The sequence below is a fragment of the Melanotaenia boesemani genome, chromosome 22 (genome assembly GCF_017639745.1).
Source record: "Melanotaenia boesemani isolate fMelBoe1 chromosome 22, fMelBoe1.pri, whole genome shotgun sequence".
Taxonomy (NCBI): domain Eukaryota; kingdom Metazoa; phylum Chordata; class Actinopteri; order Atheriniformes; family Melanotaeniidae; genus Melanotaenia; species Melanotaenia boesemani.
This window is the reverse complement of record NC_055703.1, coordinates 23,159,170-23,180,928: the sequence shown is the minus strand read 5'-3', so window position 1 is coordinate 23,180,928 and position 21,759 is coordinate 23,159,170. Positions and strand designations below refer to the sequence as shown.

Here is a 21,759-nt window from a genome sequence, read left to right as displayed (position 1 = left end):
GGACTCGATGCCACGTTTAAAATGCTCAGCGCAATAGAGTTTCTTGACCAAAGTAGAAAGGCTTAAAAGTGTTTTGTGAGCCTTTCCTGTGGGACTGATATGTTTGAGGGTGTTTGTGCATCTGTAATGAGCCAGTCAAGCTACTGATGCAAAAGGCCTTAGAACAGCAATCTGTGCAGAAAGTTTGTTTGGTACACAAATCCAATCCAGTTACTTGAAAATAATTATGTGAACAAGTTCTAAAGATATTATTTGAGAGAACAATCACATTTTTCTGCAGTTTCTATGAAGCTCGCGAGTGCACATTATATACAATGGAAAGGGATCCTCCTGAAAACAACGTTAACAGGTCTGCTGCACATTTATTGCTAGTAAAGAATAACTACACTGGCTCGCTGTAACACAGCGACACTTAATAAAAGGCTTCAGTATTGATCGATTACCCTTTTACAAAAACGCCACTTCTTCACAACAGCTGCTGTCACACTTGCACACTAACGTGCAACCACACATTTTCACAGCAGAGTACAAGTGTGTCATTTGAGTTTTGTACAGTCTTATAATTAATTTACTGTACCCTCATGGGAAATTCATGTTGCAGCCACAAGTCCAGCAGCAGAGTCTTTTGTTGGCCTTGAATGCTGATTTATTGCTAGTTTCAGAGATGGTTTTAGAAAGGAGGGGTTCTGTATTCTAGCAGTATTTCATATGGTTGCTTGGTGTCCCAGTCCCACTGATTTTAACTTAGATATACAGGAACTTGAACCCTCTGAGGTTCACTTTTTCTTTTATATCTTTTGTTTTGCTGTCTTTTTTTTTTTTTTTAGTTCAGCTGTTCAAAACAATTTGTTTGCATATATTACTCAGTGGATCACACGCATAACAAGGCCAAACTGTTCTCCATCTGAACTGTGCACAAAATTAAAAAGTGAATTATCCAACATAATGAGTTCAGTTCATTTAATTAGTGTCTGAGTTCAGCTTCAGGTCTTTCAGTTGTGTTGCTCACATTCTGCTTGTTCAGCTTCAGGTTCTGAGGAAAAAAACATGACTCGCAAACAAAACCACAAGCAAAGAGGTTGCATTTGTTTTAGATGAAATACACAGAGCATCACGTTAGCGTTCACTCGTAGGCTGCACAGCGCTGCGTTCGCTTTCTGACCGCCTCCCTCTTCTGTCCAGTTAACTGTGTTTGATCAATAACAGCAGGGGAGGGTGAACTTTCCAGAGTTTAATTGGAGGGGAGCATGTTGAATGAAAGGAAATCGGTGTGTGGTCATCTAGTCATCTGGACGTTGACCTGGTACATACCCAAACAGTATATTGATTTACAAGTGAAGAAATTCACACATCTGAAATTTACCTCTGACATGCACATTTTATTACTAACATGCATAAAATGCACAGACCGAACAAGTCTGTTAGTTTTAAATATTAATACTAGACAAGATAGAAAGCAAGTAGTCGGTAAGAAAATGAATAATGTAAACAGTGGGGAAAAATGAAAGCTAAGTTGAGCCATTCATGCTGTACTACAAATGTGCTACACAGTTTTGTGTCATTGATATAAATAGTTTAAAGGTGTTTTATAAGAGCTAAAATAAAATAATAACCTGCTAGCTGATGTTGCAGTAAATGGACTAATAATCTGCTTAAGAAACCCACTATTTACAGCAGCTTGGAAGTTCTGATAATGATGATGTATTGTGTGGGGACAGTGGTGCAGCTCAGGGCTTAAGGAGGTGACTTTCTTGTTTACAGACAAAGAAAAATAGTCACAATGTGCACAACTAGTTTGTATGCAGAGGCAGAACATTTCATTATGCATCCCCTGACTAAGACCTCATTTACTGCCTGCATTAAGAGGTGATTTACATCACTTCTCACACCAGCACATCTGCAGTCTGAATACTGAGTTTCTTCATAATTTTGGGAATTCCTCCTATAACTATGCTGCAGCTCGGTGCTGTAGGACGTCCAACTTCCTAAAAAGACTAAACATAGCCCAGTTGTGACAAAACTGTTTTTATATTTGGGTGTTAAACTGTGTAGAAACAGCCATGATTTGTGTCTCTCTAGCTCTTTGAGGGGTTTGTAGTTGTTTGCAGGGCTGCTTGTGTTGCAGGATTTGTACTGTTCATGGACAAAAGCATAATCTCCTAAACTTTATTGGCAGCCCTTTCCAGAACAGAAGTTCAGACTTTGTCAGGTGGGATGTGTCTGAAATGTCTTTTTTCCCCTCCATTGTTAAGGTTAACATAGCTGAGGCTTCTCTGACAGGTTTGTATCCAGGGCTGAGTGAGGGATGAAGCTGAAACTGTGTGTTTGGCTGGTTTTGGTGCAACAGTGTGTCCTTTGACAGTCCAAAACATTTAGTTCAGCATTATTTCAACTGAATCAACTTGAACAAGCTTAAGGCATCATCAGCTGTTATTCTAAAAATGTAGAGGTCTGACACTCATGGCTCATTTTGATATTTAAGCTACAACATTAGGAAAGAAAAGCTTAATATTTTTCCCCAAAGAATCTTTTTAATCCAAGAAAACCTATGTGAAAATAGATGCAGAGCGTCAGTTCATTGCTTCATCTGCAGTGGACATTGTTGGAGCTTTCTCCAGTTTGAACACTACGGCCATCTTTACTCTGCATGTTGCATCTGCTTTGCTCTTCCGGCAAGGCAGAGGTCACGTATTTGCTCATCTGTATGTCTGTTGTAACTCAAAAATCTAACGGATGGATTTGGATTAAAATTTCATGGAATCTCAGAAATGGAATAAGTAGGGAAGTGATTAGATTTTGGGGGGTGATCCGGATCACCACCTGGATCCTGGAACTTTTTTTTAAGGATTTTTTACTATAGGGAGATCGGGATAATTTTGCCATCAGAGAATCAAACTAAAAAAAAATGCCCACAATCATTGGTAAAAAAAAAAAAAACATAAATAAATTACAAGGCTTGGTGAAGGTCTGCGCACTCTGAGTGCTTCTAGTTAATCTTCTTGAGTAAATTTGTCCACAATAAAAAAATAAAAGAAATTGAAAACCTCATGCTTGAATAAAGGATACACAAGGCTAATTAGTAGTGCCGAAGGAGGGTTTTGAGATTGGGTCATGATCATTTTGAATGGAGGACTTGTCTTGGAGTATGTAAGTTATAAATCAGCGTGTTCCAGTTACACACACACTAAAAAGCCATTTCTGTTTAGGATTGTCTAAGGACTGTATAAAAATTCCTTGAGCATCTCATGACAACATTATTCAAATCTAGTTAATTTTGTGTGGACAGACATAGAATATTAAAAACTGCAAGATATTAATTTAAAAAGAAAAAATCTCCCTCAGTCTGACCTTATTAACAATGCAGTTTGTAACCTCTGTGCTACAAATCTCATATGAAGTTAAACTGAGCTGCTGTAAACGTTACAAAAGTTTTCAGATCTAAAAGCCATTAAAATCTCTATTCCAGTCAGTTTTGGGTAAATGTAAGACAGCTGGAGAGGATAATCATGTCTCTGATATTGAAGCAGTAACTCATCCAAGTTGCATCACTGTAAAAATGAGTCCAAGGCTTTTCTGGCTTAATTTGTTTTTGGGGTCCTTAGCAATCATCATTTCATACCTGAGCCGCCTCTTCCTTTTATCAAACCAGTCTTCATGATAAACCCGGATCAATGGCCGTTTTTGTGTCTAATAAAACTAATTTTTCACTTTGAGTATGCATTTCTACAGAAGTGAGAGAGTTGTTTTTATGTGTGTGTGCATGCTGTGTTATTTATTGTTGCTGAAGAGTGTTGGTGTGTATCTGTCTGTAAATGAAGAGTTCAATCTTTATCTGGATTAAGTTTGGAAATGTGATTCCCTAAATGAAAGGATGATTAAGTTTAAGTGTTACAGCATCACTCCAAATGTATGAACTGATCAGAGTTAAGGTCACGCAGAGTTGCCCTGAAGTTGCACATTTTCATATGAGACAATTGTCAGTGAAATCTTCAGATCTTTAGTATCCATGATACAAGACAAATACGGAGAACTACATTCTGGATAAGTACTATTATATTGCGATGACCAGTTAAGTGTTTAAATGGTGATGGATGGATGGATGGATGGATGGATGGATGGATGGATGGATGGATGGATGGATGGACTTCCACTGACCACTTGAGTCCCACAGTCCCTATTTTAATAATAAAAACTATTAAGATTCCAAAAATGGCCTCCTTAAGAAGCTTGATTTGCAGTCAGGATGTGTTTTTGTTGCTGCGGTTGCATCCATTGATTTATAGATGCTTCTTGTTCCAAGCCTAAAATATGACTGGATATAATTTAAGGTTTGCAGTGACTCGTGACTGGGCTGATATTTACCTGGTGGAGAGCAGGAGATTTTTCAGACCTCAATTATTAATGTCAGAAGATGTTATCAGAACATACTGATTGCCAAGACATTCTGAAGGAAACCTAAAACTGCATGAAGAGGAATATTATGTATTTTGCTCTTCTCTTTAAAGGGTACAAGCTGTTTTGAAAAAAAGGGGTAAAACCAAACAAATAAGAGATGATATGAAGATATGACTCTTTGTTCTGTATTTACACCTGCAGAGACGCTGCTGCTGAGGTCATTGGGAGGAATCCAGTATATGCAACTTTCCCAACGGGTGTAAGACGAGTGTATGCTCGCAAGCCGCCTTTTTGAAGAGGTGCAAAGTGAGCTGGTGGTTTTAAAGGATCAGACTGATTGATGACCTGACTGGATTTGTGATTACAGAAGTAATGAGGTGAGTTTCTTAGCGAGAGAAAATGAAACTTGCAAAATGAGCAGGGTGAAGAGATCAAACTTATCGAACTGGGTCAAAGTTTTATCTCAAGAGTTTCCCAAACTTTAAGCAGAGTCGTCATTATGCTTCCAGAATATGATTCATTAAATTTCTGTTAGTATCTGTTGTTATCTGTTAGTAGATGAAAGGATCATTTCACCAACGTTTTGGTGGCTTTTTAGTTTGTTGCAACTCTAACTTGTGCTGGTTTCGGTCACCAGTACTCTACGGGTTTATCTGGATTGTGGCTTCATGACCAGAATCTAGACCAGTCGTAGTCATAGTGCAGCTAATGATTAATTTCTAAATAGATGAGATGTGTAATTCAGGGTCAAACTTGACTGATCAATATTTGCTGTTTACCATATCAAGTTCTGTCAAATGTCTTCTTCATAATGCAGGAGTGAACATAGACTATCACTGCCATTAAATTTAAAATGAATACATTTTCTGAACGAGCATGAAAAAAATTCTGTTTAATTGGTTTTTAGTGATTTTTCATTTGAATATTTTTTTTAATTATTTACAAATCAGCAAAGCTGCATCTACATGTTTGTATAGCTTCCCAACATCTTATAAAAACAGGGTTAGATTTTTATTTTTTAGATCAGAAAATTTATTTGAACATAATAACAAATATAAAAACAAACATAGAAATAAAATCTATAACCAAAAGAAGAAAAAAAGAGTTTGAAAGGAGTTTGTTGAAGCATAAGCTCATATAATCCCTCCCCAGTAAATTACTAAAATCCTCAGATTGTATACCTGTATCACAACCATTACCAGGCACTGACATTCAGTCTATACAATCAATACCTTATAGAATAAGTTTTTATCGTGGAACTATATAATAATAGTCGTGCTAACAACAATACAGTAATAATAATATTACACTTGTTCATGATGGCCTTTGTTACACTGTGCACACATGCGCAGTTAAGCTACAGTTAGAATCCAACCATTTACAGCACATGCATGAGAAAGAAATTTAGCTTTTGTTTAAAGTATGTCCACACTGACTGCTCTGTGTGTGAGCATTTTATGGCTTCTATCTCACTTAATGTGCAAGGATGGAGTTTGACAAAAAGATGCAACTTTGGAGCATGTGCAGAGCGTTTAAGCCAGTTTGAGTCTGCCAGAGGTTAACTTCCAACAACATTACCTGGGCATGTTGGTCTGGTTATAAGGGCTTTTATTTCCTGTTTTATGTCAGGTTAATAAGATTACATTCGTTTTAAAAATCCAGTTTTGGTGTTTTGTAGAGGCGCACAAACACCGGCTGAAGATGGCAGAGGCATTGAGATGGTAAAAAGATCTTTAAGCAGATGAGCTAAATTTCTGCTTTTTAACAAGATTGTGAACCAAATTGGGTTTTTTTTTTCTGATCACTGTTTCTGTAAAGAGCTGAGGGTGAAGATGAGGTCCGACATCAGTAGTGGTTAAAATCATTGAAAGGCTCTATAATAATTTAACGGGATCGTCGTCATTTCCTGTTTTTGACTAAACGTATTTCTTATTTTTCACCTTGTGTAGGTTTCTCCTCAGCAGATTGTGTGTACTAAAGAGTTATTGTCTTCTTGTTCTCAGAGAGGGGGGGGGGGGGGGGGTCATCGTGATCAATAACGATCTGCCCTCTTGGCTTTACCTTTTCCAGTGGCTTTGAGCCAGTGCAGCAGCACAGAGAGCCCAACAGCAGTTTATTCCGCTCATTTATCTTTCACAGCATCTTGTAGTGCTACACACACAAGGCCAGCCTGTTTGTACAGATAGGTGTGTGTATGTCTGAACTAAGGGCAGTGTTTAGTTATACTTGGCTCCAAGATGCATAACTCATAAGTCATTGTGACTTTTTCTTTATTTTCATGAATGATTCAGGTGGCTGACAAACAAATAAGCTACCACAGTTGCAGAGAGCAGCATCACAAAGGAGCACCGCTTTAATGCTGCATGCCTTTTTCCCCACAGTTTCAATTTAAAAGACACACTGAAGAGAGTGATTAGCTGATAAAGAAACATTTGTTTTTCCATCTGCTAATGTTTAAAAGGACTGGGTGTGAATAATTGATTGCAGTTTAGTTTGTGTCTATAAGAAAGATTTAAAACATGTTCATGTGTCTTTAAACAGATAGGTGTGAGGGACAGAGACAGCAGGATACAACATACAAGGCTGCGTATGTGTAAAGGACGTTGGTCAGAAACTGAGAGGCCAGGTCACTGAGAAGGAAGATTTTGCAGTTGATGCATGATTTAACTGGGAGTCAGTAGAGATTTATGAGTGTTGGAGTGATATGTTGCCTTTGCTTGGCTTGTTAGGAGTCCTGGATAACAGGACCACATTGCAGTAATCTGGGTGGGGATGAAGGCATGGATGGAGTCTCAGCTTCAGAGTGAGTAATTGATGGTCAAAGTTTAGTTGTTTTCTAGATAGAAAAATTCTGCTTTGGTGAGACGGGAATGAAAGTGAGGAATGGAGATGCGGGATGGATGAGATGGGGCATTCATCAATATGAAGTGGTACTCCTATCTCCTGGAGCAGGGCTTTGGAGACCACAACAAACACCTCTGTTTTTTTAATGCAAAATTCCAGTAGGTTGAAAGCTGAGACCATGGCAGCTGATGAACTGACTAAGGTGAAGCTTGTGAAGGGGCAGAATACAGCACTTTTCACACAATCTGAATGTAGCACACATGAAACTGTGTGTGCTACACCTTATATGTAGAAAAAAGAAAAGCAGTTAATTTCACCATAAATATAAGAACGAATAAAATGCACTGACTGATAAATATATTTGATATATTTGCTACACTGAAGATGTTGAAGACAGATAAACCAGGTTGTAAACAGAACTAAAATCAGAAAATTAATGGATAAACTCACAAATAACAAATGAGCCGAACTGTGCACATCTGTAGTATTTATGTTTTTTGGTTAGAAAGGGGGGGGGACCGACAAGGTTAGTCAGACTTTCAGAAGTCACTTTACATAGAACACATATGCAGAGACACACAAACTCTGAAATGGCCAGAGTTGTTTCATTATTAATCACTCAGTAACATTCAGACATGACCTTAGAGAAGCAGTGAGACCAGTTTTATTGTTGGCCATTATACCCCCCACCCCACACACCCACACACGCACAAACACACACCTTCTGTTTGAGCTCTGAGCATCTCTGCGCAAGTGTATGCATGTGTGTCCTCTGCTCTGGTCTCCAGAGTGGTGACATTCAGAAACACTCGGAGGCGAACCAAGCTATGCCAAGCCAAGCTAACACCCTGACATTGTCCTGACATTTCCCTCCTGCTGGCTCTGATGCGCCTGCCTGCTTAGCCTCTGTGTACCAGTGTGTGTGTGTGTGTGTGTGTGTGTGTGTGTGTGTTTTATAACTGGCATCTGCCCAGAAAAAGACTCAGCAGTGCACTAATGGTTTTGGATTCATTGCTGTGGGCAGCTTGGTCCCACAGAAAGTTGTGTGTTGACCACAGCCCCCTAACACACTATTACACGGTGGAAACAAAAAATGTGCAAAAGTTACAAGTCTGCACCCACAAAAGAGAAACAAGCTCCTTCTCCACTGACTTGGTTACCAGGCTGAATCCTGCTCCAGGCATCAGAGCCTCGAGGAAAACGTTGCAGATTTTATATCCTCCATATTAGCATGGCTCCTACTACAAATGTTGATAATCTGATGAGGTCAGGATGCAATAAATACAATATTTTCCAAAACTAACTTTGAAGTTATTTCACCTGAACTGAAACAAAACTGCACTTTTCTTTTCCGGCCCAGGGCATCACTTTACAGCAATTAGATAAGAATATGCCGGCCATTTGTAAAATATACTATATCAATATCAATCATCTTCTGTATCTGGTCCTTACCAAGTGTGTCAGTAGCAGCCAGCTTCTTCTAATCAAATGCTCTTGTTTGATCAACAGTTAAATCACCTCCTATAAAAGCCGAAGCTTTGGCAGTTGTTTTGTGTTTTTATCCATGAATTGGGAGCTTGTGAAAAAGCCTTTTAGCTGCAAACAGCTTGAAGTGACAAATCAAGCAAAACTGTTTAACAATCAAGGAGAAGTAATAATCTGAATGTTCATAACACAGATTCACATTTATCATGTGCATACTTCCCAAAGATGCCTGCCACCATTTATGAAGATTTATTTGATGCACCTCTTCACAAATGTTGATACGTAGCAAGCTACGTTTGCACAAAGATGATACCACTGTTCTTCATACAAAGCTCTAATTGGCACTGGAGTTTTTTTTTTTTTTTTAACTCCACGAGAACAGAAAAACACTGATTTGCGGTAAGATGTGGGCTGTAACTCAGAGGTTTGACCTGGCTGATCCCTTCATATATACTGTAATGAATTGCTTTTAAGTCTGTTTTCTTCTTATTATGTCATAAATAAGGAGTGAGGAAACTTTTTTTTTTTATTGTTTGTTTTTTACATATTTGTGCAGCTTATAAAAGTGAAGTGTTTTAGATCTTAAATCTCTTGCAGCTGTTAAAGTTTGGGAAATAAATCCTTCCTAAACAGAAGATAAACACATCTCTGCAGTGAGAATGTGTAGATGTGGTTTTATCTATAACAAAATAACTCACTGATTAGGGTTTAGTGCATTATTTAGAATTGCTTCTCAGAGCAAAATGCACATTATAAAATCTCTTTAAATACTTTTTATATACAAAATTAAGTTTATAGTTTTCATTTTTATAATTAAATTAATGGAAAATTGCCCTTAAAGGCACTCTTAACAGATAGTTATCCATTATTTAAGCACTCTCATATTTATTTGCTGAAATGTGAAGCACAGTTACAGCATCAGAGGTAATATTTAAGTCCCACATTCAGTGTGGCACTCTGACACACTCCAGCTCCTCTAAATCCTCTGCCTGATAGCAAAGTTAACCTTTTCCAGAGTCAAACTACTGCAGCAGTGCTGGGGATTGACTTCAAGCACTGAGGAGGGTGTGCAGTCATGGCCGACTAAGATACCGAGCTTCGACTCAACTCAAGAACTTGCCTCGGTGGTCCAGCACTCTGTAGACCAGAGCTGTGTGTGCCACAGGGAGATCATGTGGTAGATGGAGGAAGAAGCTTAGACACACAGGGCTGGCAGCCGGGGTTAGAGTCCTGTGAAGCTCTGAGTTTAGTGTCATGGATTTAAAGGGAGGTCAGGATTTCAGTTCACAGAATTCAGCACAATGTTAAATTAGCCAGTGTCACCTTGTAGAAACAGCAAGCAAATCATCATTTGAATTAAGATAAAGGAAGTTTTATGTAATTAGTGCTGGAGTTTTAGATTTTAAAACACAGCAGTCAGTCAGCAACACACAATATTGCATTGGGACGTCTGGGACATCCCGTTCTTATAACACGCAGGGTTTTATATTGAGTTGGCCCATTCTTTGCCACAATAACAGCTTCAGCTCTTCTGGGAAGGCTTTCCACAAGGTTTAGGAGTGTGTTTATGGGAATTTTTGACCATTCCTTCTGAAGCGCATTTGTGAGGTCAGACGCTGATGTTGGACCAGAAGGCCTCCACTCTAATTCATCCTAAGGGTGTTATAACTCAGACTGAGGTCAGGACTCTGCAGACCAGTCAAGCTCCTCCACATCAAACTCAATCATCCATGTCTCTAAGGACCTTACTTGGAACAAATGAATTCAATGAACTGAGGGGAAGTCCATTTAAATCATTATTACAGTAAATTTCAAGTGAAACAAAGTGTTTTCATGAATGTAAACATGTGTTTTGCTTCATTTAAAATACTTAATGTTCCAACAGGAAAGAAGCTGCACAATGACTCTAACCTGGGGACATAAAGGTTGAGTTTTCCCCTTAATGCTTGTCCGAGTGAATTAATATTGATTATTTGTGTGTGTATTTCAAGGCAGATTAATTTTTACTTTAAACCGGATTTTTTTTTTTTTTTTTAACTTCTGTGTAGGTTTTCATTCATCCAGGTCATGGTATCCAACATAGGTTGAGTCAGTTGGGCTGTGTTTAGTTTTTTGAAGGTGTTTTTGCTTCTTCAAGTTGTACCTATTTTTTTTTCCAACACCAAAATGAAATTACATAACAAGCTGTAATAATTTTTCTAATTTGGGCTCAGAATGAAAATGGAAGGAATAAATAAGCACCTGGATTTAATTTCAGATTTTTCATTTGAGACTATATGACCCAAACATATTCCCTGCTTCGAGTAGGCCAGAGAACCTAAATTCTGGTTTTTGAGGGCTGGGGTCCTGCCAGTTTTCAGAAGTTTCCCTCAACTCAATAGGCAATAAGCAGACTTGTGGAGAGCGCGACATCAAGCTCTGCAGGTGTGTTGCAGCAGGAAAACGTCTAAAACCTGCAAGATACTGGCCCTCGAGGACCAGGTTTCAGGATTGCTGGTGTATGCTGGGTTAGCTGCATGTCCAAAGCTTTGCTGAACTCTCCTGATCATCATGATAAATACAACACAACTTATTTTGTTTTACATGAGTATTGAGACAATCATAAATGATTTTATGTACTTTAGGATGGATTTCAAAGACAGGTTCTCGAGGGACACTATCCTGAAGGTTTTATTTTCCCTGCTTCAACACACCTGATTAAATTAATGAGAATTTGGCAACAAGCTGCTGGATCCATTTAATTTGAATCAGGTGTTTTGGAGCAGGGAAAAATCTAAAACTTGAAGCACAGTGACCCTCGCGGATCCCTGCGTCATAGCATGTTTTTTCTTTTTTGTTTCCGCCTGCAGTCATTAACAGTGAACAGTTGGTTTCGATACTTTGATTGGAAAACACTTTAAACCCTTTTGGCACGCTCTGCTCTTAAGCATTAAATCTGCTGTTTTAAGTCGTAATTTACATCATGTTGCTGTCTTAAAATGCACTTCTGATTGCAAGTCTCAACCTGCAGAGAACAATATGAAACTTACACACATGAGCACATTAGTTATTCAAATCGATGCCATACATGTTTCACACCTCAGTAGGTCTGCAGTGCAGTCATAAAAACCTTATGTTTCTTTTCATGTGAAGCTCAAAAAAATTTGATTATGCAAAACTTTATTAAAGTAATTCACTATAAAAGGGGAAACTAATATATAGCCTCTTTACATGCAAAGTGAGATAACTGAAGTATTTATTCATTATAATTTAGATGATTATGACTTTCAGTGTATGAAAACCCAAAAATCAACATTTCAGAAAATTAGAATATTACATGAAATCAATAAAAAAAGGAGCTTGAATACAGAAATGCCAACCATCTGAAGAGTATAGTCATGCAAATGAACTCAGTACTTGGTTTGAGCCCCCTTTGCATGAATTCCTGCTTCAATGCGGCGTGGCTTGGATGTCATCAGCCTGTGGCCCTGATGGGATGTAATGAAAGACGAGGATGCTTCAACTCTTCTGCATTGCGCGGTCTCATGTGTCTCATCTTTCTCTTGGCAATGCTCCATAGATTTTCTACAGGGTTCAGGTCAGGAGAGTTTGGCCAATCAAGCCCAGTAGTCCCTTGGTCATTAAACTAGGTTCTGGTTCTTCTGGCAGTGTGGGCAGGTGCCAAGTCCTGGAAAATAAAGTCACCATCTCCAGAAAGCTTTTCTGCTGAAGGAAGCATGAAGTGCTCTAAAATCTCCTGGTAGATGACTGCGTTGACTCTGGACTTAATAAAGCCCAGTGGACCAACACCGACAAATGACATGATTTCCACATCAACACAGACTGTGGAAACTTCACGCTGAACTTTGTCTTCGATTGTTGCCTCTCCATTCTTCCTCCAGACTCTGGGACCTTGATTTCCAAATGAGATGCAGAATTTGCTCATCAGAAAAAAACACTCTGGACCCCTGCTCAACAGACCAGTTCATTTTTTCTTTAGTCCAGGTTAGGGTTAGGGTTAGGTGACGTGTTTTGTTCAAGAGCTGCATGACAAGAGGAATACGACAAGTGAAGTCCAGGTCCAGGACCCGTCTGTGTGGTGGCTCTGGAAGCGCTAACCCCAGCCTCAGTCCAGACCTTGTGAAGATCCCCCACATTTTTAAATGGCCTTTTGCTGGCGATCCTCTCCAGGCTGCGGTCATCTCTGCTGGTTGTTCCATCTTTTTCTTCCACTCAACTTTTTAATGATGTCTTTTGATACAGCACTTTGAGAGCGTCCAACTTTTTTTCCAATGACCTTTTGAGGATTTCCCTCCTTGTGGAGAGTGTCAAAGATAGTGATACTGAAACAGACTCAGAGACCATTTAAATGCTCAGGAGTCCTTTGCTTGTGTTTTGGATTAATTAGCTGATTAGAGTGTGGCACTTAGAGGCTACAACATTTAACCTTTTCACACTATTCTAATTTTCTGAGATGTTGAAGTTGAGTTTTGTGCCATATTCTAATGGTTTCACCTGTATGTTAATGCCGTTTAAAAAAATTGCAATAGTCTTGCATTTTCATATTTCTTACCATCCTCTGTTGTTCATCAATAGATGTAGAGAAGCTAATTATTACACTAGCATCTTATTGATTGTCTGCTCCACTGGATGTGATCCATGACACGTTTTAGGCAAACAGTTCTGCAAACTTATGATCAGATGAGGAATTAGTCCATGTGAGGCTAATTTATGAAACAGGACAGTAAAGCCTGAAGCACCTATACCTTGTAAGTGGTGGCAAAAGGTTTTGTGCAGCTCTGGTCGTGCTGTGTTCTGTCAGGAGGGTAGATGGTCTCCAAAAGATGAAGATAACTCATCTCAGCCACAGAGATGGGTTAATGTGCCATGTTGCTGTCCTGCACACTTTTTAGCTTGAGTGTGTGTTGACGATGAAATTGGCTTCCAGTAGTGAAATTCAGGCCTTTTTCTATTGAAGCCAACTTGAGTTTCACGCTTCAAAGGAACCATTGCGGGAGTTATCCGAGTGAACTTGTTTTATCCAGCCAAGTGTTTAAACTTTAGATGTCTGATCTAATAGTATTTCTGCTGAATCCAACTTCCCTGTCACTACCATCTCGCCAAACACCTCCAGTTGCAGACATTAAAAACGACTGCTGGATTGTTTCCCACATTGAAATATTTCCCACAGTTGGCATCTTCCTGCCACAAAGCCTTAGAGCAGCCACACCGTAGTGAGGCAGACATACACTAGCACAAATAAGAGTTAATAGTTTAAGCTATCGTGTTGAATATCAGCTTTAGAAGATTTTTTTTAGTTGCTTTAATACTTTTACATCATATGATTGGGCCAGTTTTACCAGTTTTGGTCTTTTTAGCAACAAACTGACCAACATCTTTCTCAGCTTGTCCGTAACGTCCCTGGTTTGTAGTCTGAACTGCTCAAAACTGTTAAAACTTGAGCAAAGTTTGTTTATTGTAGACCATGAAATTAATTATAAAAGACTTTTAGCTAAAAACACACAAATGAACAAAACATCTTGAAAACATAATTTTTTTTTCCATTTCTAGCCACATACAGTCTTACTTATAGCCATGATTGTCAGCAGCTCCATCACCTCATGGCTGGTAATTATGGCATTAATAAAGCAGAAATCCTCCCATTAGTGGAGGATGTACCTAACAGTGGGAAATGTCAGACTAAACAATGCTAAAATTTTGGGGGGTTTAATTGTGTAGTGTAAATATGAATGATGCTAATGCACAGCCAAGTCATATTGATGTCATGTGAGCAGAGTATGTACAGACGGGTTAGCATCTGTATGTCAATATTAAAGCTGCATGCCTAAACTGATCTATGTTTAAGCTGTTGACACATTTTATTGTCTTTGGATTAGAAAATCAAGCTGCAGTGTGTTTGTATGAGGCTGGCAGGGTTGCATGGTTCTGACAGCTATTTTAACTGGTTCTGTCAAAAGTGATTTTCAGTTTCTAAATAACTGTGGAAGATGGGATCAAAGGGAAAATTTCTGTCTTTGCTCACCAGCTGATCACTAACTTTGACTTGTATGTTTGTTCCTGAAAACAGTGATGCTAAGATTATAAGTTTGAGTGAGAAGTAACTGTAAAACTGACTTATCACTTGGCATATAACAGTGTGATGAATGAGTCCATTTCAAATCAGTATCTTACATTAATGAAATATTTTTCACCCACTAATGTGTTAAAATTACTGACAAAAGATGCAGTTAGAGCCCTAAAAGTGTAAAAAGATTATTTAAGTAAAACTTTTGACTGGAAGTAACAAGTCTTCGATGTTTTGAAGTGAATTTACATCTACTTTGATGATTTTCTGTGTTAACGATGCACCAGAGTGAAAGCAGTAGTTTGTTGTAGCTAAAGTAAAACTGGTTTTCATTCTGCAGCGTAGTGTGGGTTCCATTTAAAGCATCACAATGTGTGCGCACAGTTACTGCAACACGAAGGAAAATGTGATGGTTTGTCTACTCGTCCAACATGCAGTAAACGCACCATAAAAAATCTGAAATGTGAGAAGTAATTTTTCTTGCATCGAGAAGCCTCCAGGAACATGAAACAATGCAGACTAATCATCTGTGTTTCATCCTCAACCCTAACCATGACTCAGCAAAGTGAAAAAGAATGTTCTGGATGATAATGGGTGAGACTGGAGCATGAGTCTGTTGAGATGCAACCATCCACCCTCCTCTATTAGCTTTACTATTTCTCAACTTTTTGTAAAAAGGAAAAAAAAGTCTGTTAATCATTTACTTTAGATTATAAAACTAAATTTAGAGGACTAAACTGTTCATTTTTTCTTGCTATATGTTTAAAATGACTGGAAACAACTTGATTTTTTTTCTTTAAATGTATATTAAAGAATAATTTTAATGCTACTGTAAAACCTATAAAGTTTACAAAGAAGGAATCTGATTATTTTACTCCACACACAACACACTGGATGCATGAAGGTGATTTATCAGGCAGAAGGGGATCGTTTTTCTATCATTTACAAAATATTTGAGGAGAAAATTAATGCAGACACACACACACATACACACCTTCACCCTCCCTGAAAAAGCTGAGTAAAGGGTTTTTGTGTTACACACTGGTTATTACATCCACATCTTCATCCTTCATTTTCATACCGTCCTACTGTCATCATCCAAGTTTATTCACGTCAGCACAGAAGTGGAGTCGCGGCTCGGTTAATGAGGCCTCCCTCCTCGCTGCCCTTCCTCGCTGCAGAATGAAAGGCCAGGCGATAAATGAAATGGAAGAACAGACATGTTATGTTGCTCATTGCTGTGATTTTCTAACACACATTTTTCCTCTTTACTTCGCATCCACTCAAACCTGCTGGTGTATCGGCTGCAATTCAAACTTTTTTTTTATAACAAATCACTGATTAAAGACACACAGACTATAAACTGAGACAGGGCAGAGGTCAGTGGTTTAATTTGTGTATGATATGATCTCCTCTGATTCTAACTGACAAGTGATCGATGCAGCACCTGCAGGAGCTTCAACCAACTGGTGATCAATACTGCAGTGAAGCTGCAACAGACCACCAACATTAAAATATTTCAACAGATAAACACCTTTACTTTGCATGTGTTAACTTTTTGTTTTTGAAAATGTCCATAAAAAAATACAATATAAACTTAGCACTGAGTGTAAGAAAATTAGTGTTTCATCAATTATTTTTCTGCCTTTAATAATTCCTATCGGTGTTGGATTAAACATCATTTGAAGGCCTGATTAGTTGCCCTTACAGTGAGGTATGACCGATTGTGTGAAATGAATAAGGAAAAAAAGGAAAGGAAATTAAAAAAGGAAAAAGAAAAGTGCTTAAAAACCAAAAAAAAAAAGAAAACAAAAAACACTATTTGTCTTTTTTCTTAAAGCAAATAGGTCAAAACTGACCTGTAACACTATAGATGTTACTATGGTTAACATTATAAAGGCAAAATAAACAAATTTATTTGAGAAATGTGTTCTATTACCCCTCAGTCACATAACAACCTTTTATTTATTTAAATGATTCTCCTGAGCTTCATTTTATAATCTATTTTATGTCCCAGAAGCTCACACCAAAACCATTAAAATCAATATCTTCATGAATAAGGAAGCCTCACAAGGTGACCATGAAATGGATGATAATTGTTTTTTATGTATTTTACAGTTGATTTAAAAAACTGTTGAAAATAAACCTAATAACATACAAGATGGTAACAGAAAACTAACAGGAGGAATATAAAAATAAATGAATGTTGCTTAAAGGAGGCGTATGACAAAAGCACTTCCTTTTTTTTTGTGTGTGTGTGTGTGTGTCTGAAGTTACCTCCAACTCATGCTTAAAGATTAAAACGAAAACGTGACAATTTGTTTGGATTTTCTGAGAGTTGAAAATTTAATGCAATAATTTGCTCCGATTTTAGCCTCATCTTCATCTTTTGCTTTGTTTTTAACAACAAACCCATCAGCAGTTGTCATAATGGAGCTACACCAGTTTATCAGGTCCTTCTCTAAAGTGTACAACCTGTAGAATGACGGGTGGCGTCTGATGAGGCCAGTGGAACCGACCAATCAGAGCAAAGTTTGGGAGCAGCCTCTGCTGCATCTATTGTTACAGGAAATGTAAAGAAAACAACAGTGCCAGCCAATTTATTGGGATTTTAAAAGCTCCAAAATGATATATTTTGTCCAGACACCCCATCACCTCCACCATTAATTCCTATCTTGAGTCCATTAACTCACTTAATATTAGAGGCCAGCAAATCAGAAATGATGAACCCAACACTGAATTAAGATCCTGCAACATGAAGTGATTCCAAACGGAGAAGCTACTTATAATTCAAGGAGTTGCTCAGCTTGGATTAATTAAGGTGGTAGTGGAGCAGTAATTGCATTTGGACCTATTCAGCATTTGCTCACTGAAAACAACACACACAAACAGATGTGGCACTTTATTAACAAAATGGCTTTTCTGGCTCAGACCAGTCGTTCTGCCGCTGTGGAAATGGAAAATATCTGAAGCGTTGTCTGTTTTGTCTTGCTTTTGTATAATCTGAAGCTATGAAAGCGCGTTATTAGAGTCAAGCTGGAGTTTGTGTGTGAGGTGGGGCTGCCGCTGCTGTTCTGTGTGTCGTTTAGGGTTTGCACCTTTTCATTTCCGTCCTCCACTGGGCTGAGACGTGGAGGCTGTGAGGCCACTGGGGGAATGTCAGGGATGATCACGACTTTGTCCCCAGACATGTTGCTGTCTGAAATCACTGCTGCTTAAAGATCTGTTCCCCTTCTTCACTTTTGTTCTTTTTTAGGTTCTCATACTATTGACGTGGTTCCCGTTTTATGCATCAGAGAAAATTTGGTGAAAATTTTGATGCACATTAGAGAGGACGACGGCAAATAACACGGCACAGACCTAAACTTCTTCCTCGACTGTATTTCTGTTTGCTTTACATCCCAAAAGCTGATATTATGGTGTGTTTTTGAGTCTTGAGTCATGATCATTTTTGGATGTAGTTTTAACACAACTCTCTCCTCTTTCAGCTTTATATTTCATCCTGTGACCATTTAATATCTTAATGGGATTTTGGATGTAAGATTTATTTTCAACAAGCAGCAGTTCAGTAGCTGTGTCACTAATGGATGGCATTTAATTTCTTTCTGCTGTCGTTTAGAAGAAAAGAAATAGTTTAAAACATCCCGTGGGTACATTTATGATGACAGAATGAATGTGTGAATGTGGGCAACCTGCTTTATACAATTTGTCATACAGTGAGTGGAAAACTGAAGATGCTTTGTGTGAATGTGCATGTGTGTTGTCAGTTTTCCATGGAAACGTCTGATTTTATCGGCATTGTGGAACAAAAGCTTTCGCAGCTATGAATGCATTTTAAAAAGTGAATATGCAACTCTTTCTGATCAATTTGATAAACAGAGGAACACAAAAAAACTGCAGTCGCAATGAAATGAAAGCAGTAACACGCTTCCTTCATATAAAACAAGCATGTTAAACATCACGTGATTAAATCTTGTTAAGTAGTGAAAAATGAGCTAAATGTCTGGTCGTCAGCTCTGTAAATGGCAGCTTAACTGTAAAGAGGATTAACAAAGATTAGTTATAATACCTGTGACTGTAAGTTGATGGTTCACTAAAAGATGGAGAAACAGCAGGGTTGTCCTACTATTTAAAAATCCATGTTCCTCCTAATTAAGTATTAAAGATGTCAACCTGCTGGCTGAAAAATCACAGTAATCACCTATTTCTGTAGGTTTAATCTGATTCTTCTGTCTTTTCCTTAAATACTGAGCTCATATCTGTGTAATAACTGGCTTTCAGTGAATATATTTAGCTCCTACTGTTCAAGTCTGGGCTTTTTAATAAATCAAACTGCATGAAAAATTAGTGAAATTGAGTGAGGTATGGTGATTTTAGTTGTATGAACCAACATGCTCCATCGCTCATCACTAGACTTAAATGTGATGTAAACAAAACAAACTACAGCTGTAAAAATGTTTAATTCTGAACAAGGAAAGAAACTATCTTTTTTTTCTGTCTGGAAACCCCAAACGCTGCATGTCAGACAGCAGAGTGGTTGTATTGACGACACTGAGTTTGTGATGTAGAGGGAAAGATTGTTGCCATGACAACAAAAGAGAGATTGGCACATATGCACAAGCCAACATGACAAATAAAAAACAAAAGTCCTGCTAGCCTTTTAAATAAATCTTTTTTCCTTGACTGTAATTTTTTAAAATGATTCCTTTTCAGGAGGCAAAACATGTTCGTACTTAGACTGAAGGCAGAAAACATCTAGAAAAACCTGTCAGTCATGTTAGAGAAGCCTTGAAGTACTTTACCAGAAACATCATGGCCAAGTAAATGAATAAATTTAAATTCATACATAATACAGAGTATATTTGGGAAAAAAAAAAAAAAAAATTGAATGAATGTGAAAAAATGGCATTTTTCCCCCGTTGCCATGGCAACACATCACAATTGCCATGTTACCACCTTTCAATTATCTGTGTTGATATTTGAAAACTCATTTGTATTTTTGGTCTGTAATTAGCCCAGGCACTGTAAATGCTTTTTATTTAATTATATGAAATAACATTTTTTTTTTCCAAAATAGTTTGTATTTTTTATTTTATTAATTTATCTTTTTTTCCAAACTAGGGAAGACTATGGTGATGGGGCACATTTTAAAAAATATATGAGGGACATGAGTTCACAATGCTCCAGATGTTCTTGACAACCGATTGTTAGCTTGGCCCATCAGATCCCCTTTCCCCGCTGTCTGTGAGAGAGCGATATTTAAAGGAAATATCAAGAAAATGTTAAGAATTCATGTTCCTTACATCTGGCCTAGCATGGATCGTCATCTTCTTCCAGTGTCCATCCTATTTGGTCACTGGTTTCTCTGGTATTTGTAAATGATGGCATGGAAATTGTATCTAAGATAAGGTTCTTTGTCACTGGATAAAACTGAGTTTAACAGTCTTCAGTCACCAAGCAGCATCACCAATAATATGTCATAAAATAAGTAACAGCATCAGCTGATGGTGAATAAGAATAATAATCTACTTCCAGTTTCCAAATGTTGCTTTGCTTTTCTGTTTGGAATCAAACATTTCTATCTCTGGAAGAGGAAATCTTCACAGCCTGCAGACAGGCTGGGAGGAGCAGCGGGCATAATTTCATATTTTATTAGAAAAAGAGACGTTAATTAAAGCAGAGAATTTTACAGCTACTATCAGAGTCCTGGTATTTAACATTGGAATACTGCCCAACCTAATGAGGCATGGATGCTGGTTATGTTGGCGCTATAGATTGAAACTTAATGAATGTATCAATATGGGTATGAAATTCGGCCGGCTGCTCTTAGTTTTGCAGTTAATTTCCAGACTGATTTGCTTTCAAGGCTTTGGCAAAGACAATCTTTGAAGCCAATTTTCTCTGTGACGCAGAGTCTTAAGACTTATTCCATCTGCAGTCTTCTCCATAATGCTCCTTATTTGTTGAGAGGGACAACTTGATGTTCCAGTAGACGCTGGATATTATTGGACTTAGGAGGATTAGGAAGCTGACTCTTGATTTTGATCCTCAAATCCGCAGCATGGATGCAGTGAGGAGAGACACTGTATTTGGGTCTGTGCAATGAGCAGCATAAATGGGAATTGTAATTCTCACCGACTCTCTGCAGCCTTTCAGACCGTCTGACAGGCAGAAGGGTTGATATCAGTAGAGTTTGGGCAGACGGACCCGGGGAGAGCCTGCAGCATGCATTCCAAACAAGATCAAGCCATGCTTTCAGTTTAAAAGAGCGTAAAAAGAGACTGAACAAAACAAAGAGGTGGAGAGCTATCACTCCCTGCACATTTGGCATCTATAAATCTCACTTTTTCCACTCATTAAAAAGAGGCACTAGGATGAAATGTAAGTTCTAATGACGTCTTTATTAGATACCATTGACCTTTTCTTTTCTTTTTTAAGTCTGCATTAGTGAGCTCCAAATCCCCACAGTCATCTGATTCACATGCACACAATGAACAACTCACCTCATTGTGGAAAATATTGACTATAACAAATAGAAATGCTAATGCAGGCCTCCCTTAAGCACAGAGCTGTTACACCGGCCATGTGCATACACAATGATCAAACAATGACATCTCCGGCTACTAAAATTGGTTTGCTGCAGAGAATCTGGAAAGAGAATCTGGAAACAGTAGCTGCAGACGTCAAAACCAAACTGGAGATTCAAAAAAAAGAAACAAAAAGCTGATCAGAGAAAAAGCAGCAAGAATCTGCAGCAAATATGAGAGCCGCAGATTAAAATCAAGAAAAGGAGATGAAAATACTTCAGGATGATCAAGGTATCAGTGACACTTACAAATGAGTTCAAAATGAACATCTGCAAGATAACAGCAAGCTGATAAAAGAAAAGAGGGTTTGTAGACGTCTCCAGGCTCTGAGCACAGGAAGGTGTGCCCTCTACACTGCCTGATCAAGCTAATTACCACCGATTA

General features: G+C 38.2%; 1 long non-coding RNA gene across 1 annotated transcript in view; it reads left to right on the top strand.

The window, feature by feature from the left end:
- LOC121634086 overlaps positions 1 to 21,759 on the top strand; it is a 122,519-nt gene that overhangs the window by 78,999 nt on the left and 21,761 nt on the right. Inside the window, exon 4 of the long non-coding RNA XR_006009172.1 lies at positions 4,597 to 4,772. This is a non-coding gene — a long non-coding RNA (uncharacterized LOC121634086). The remainder of the gene's footprint in view (positions 1 to 4,596; positions 4,773 to 21,759) is intronic.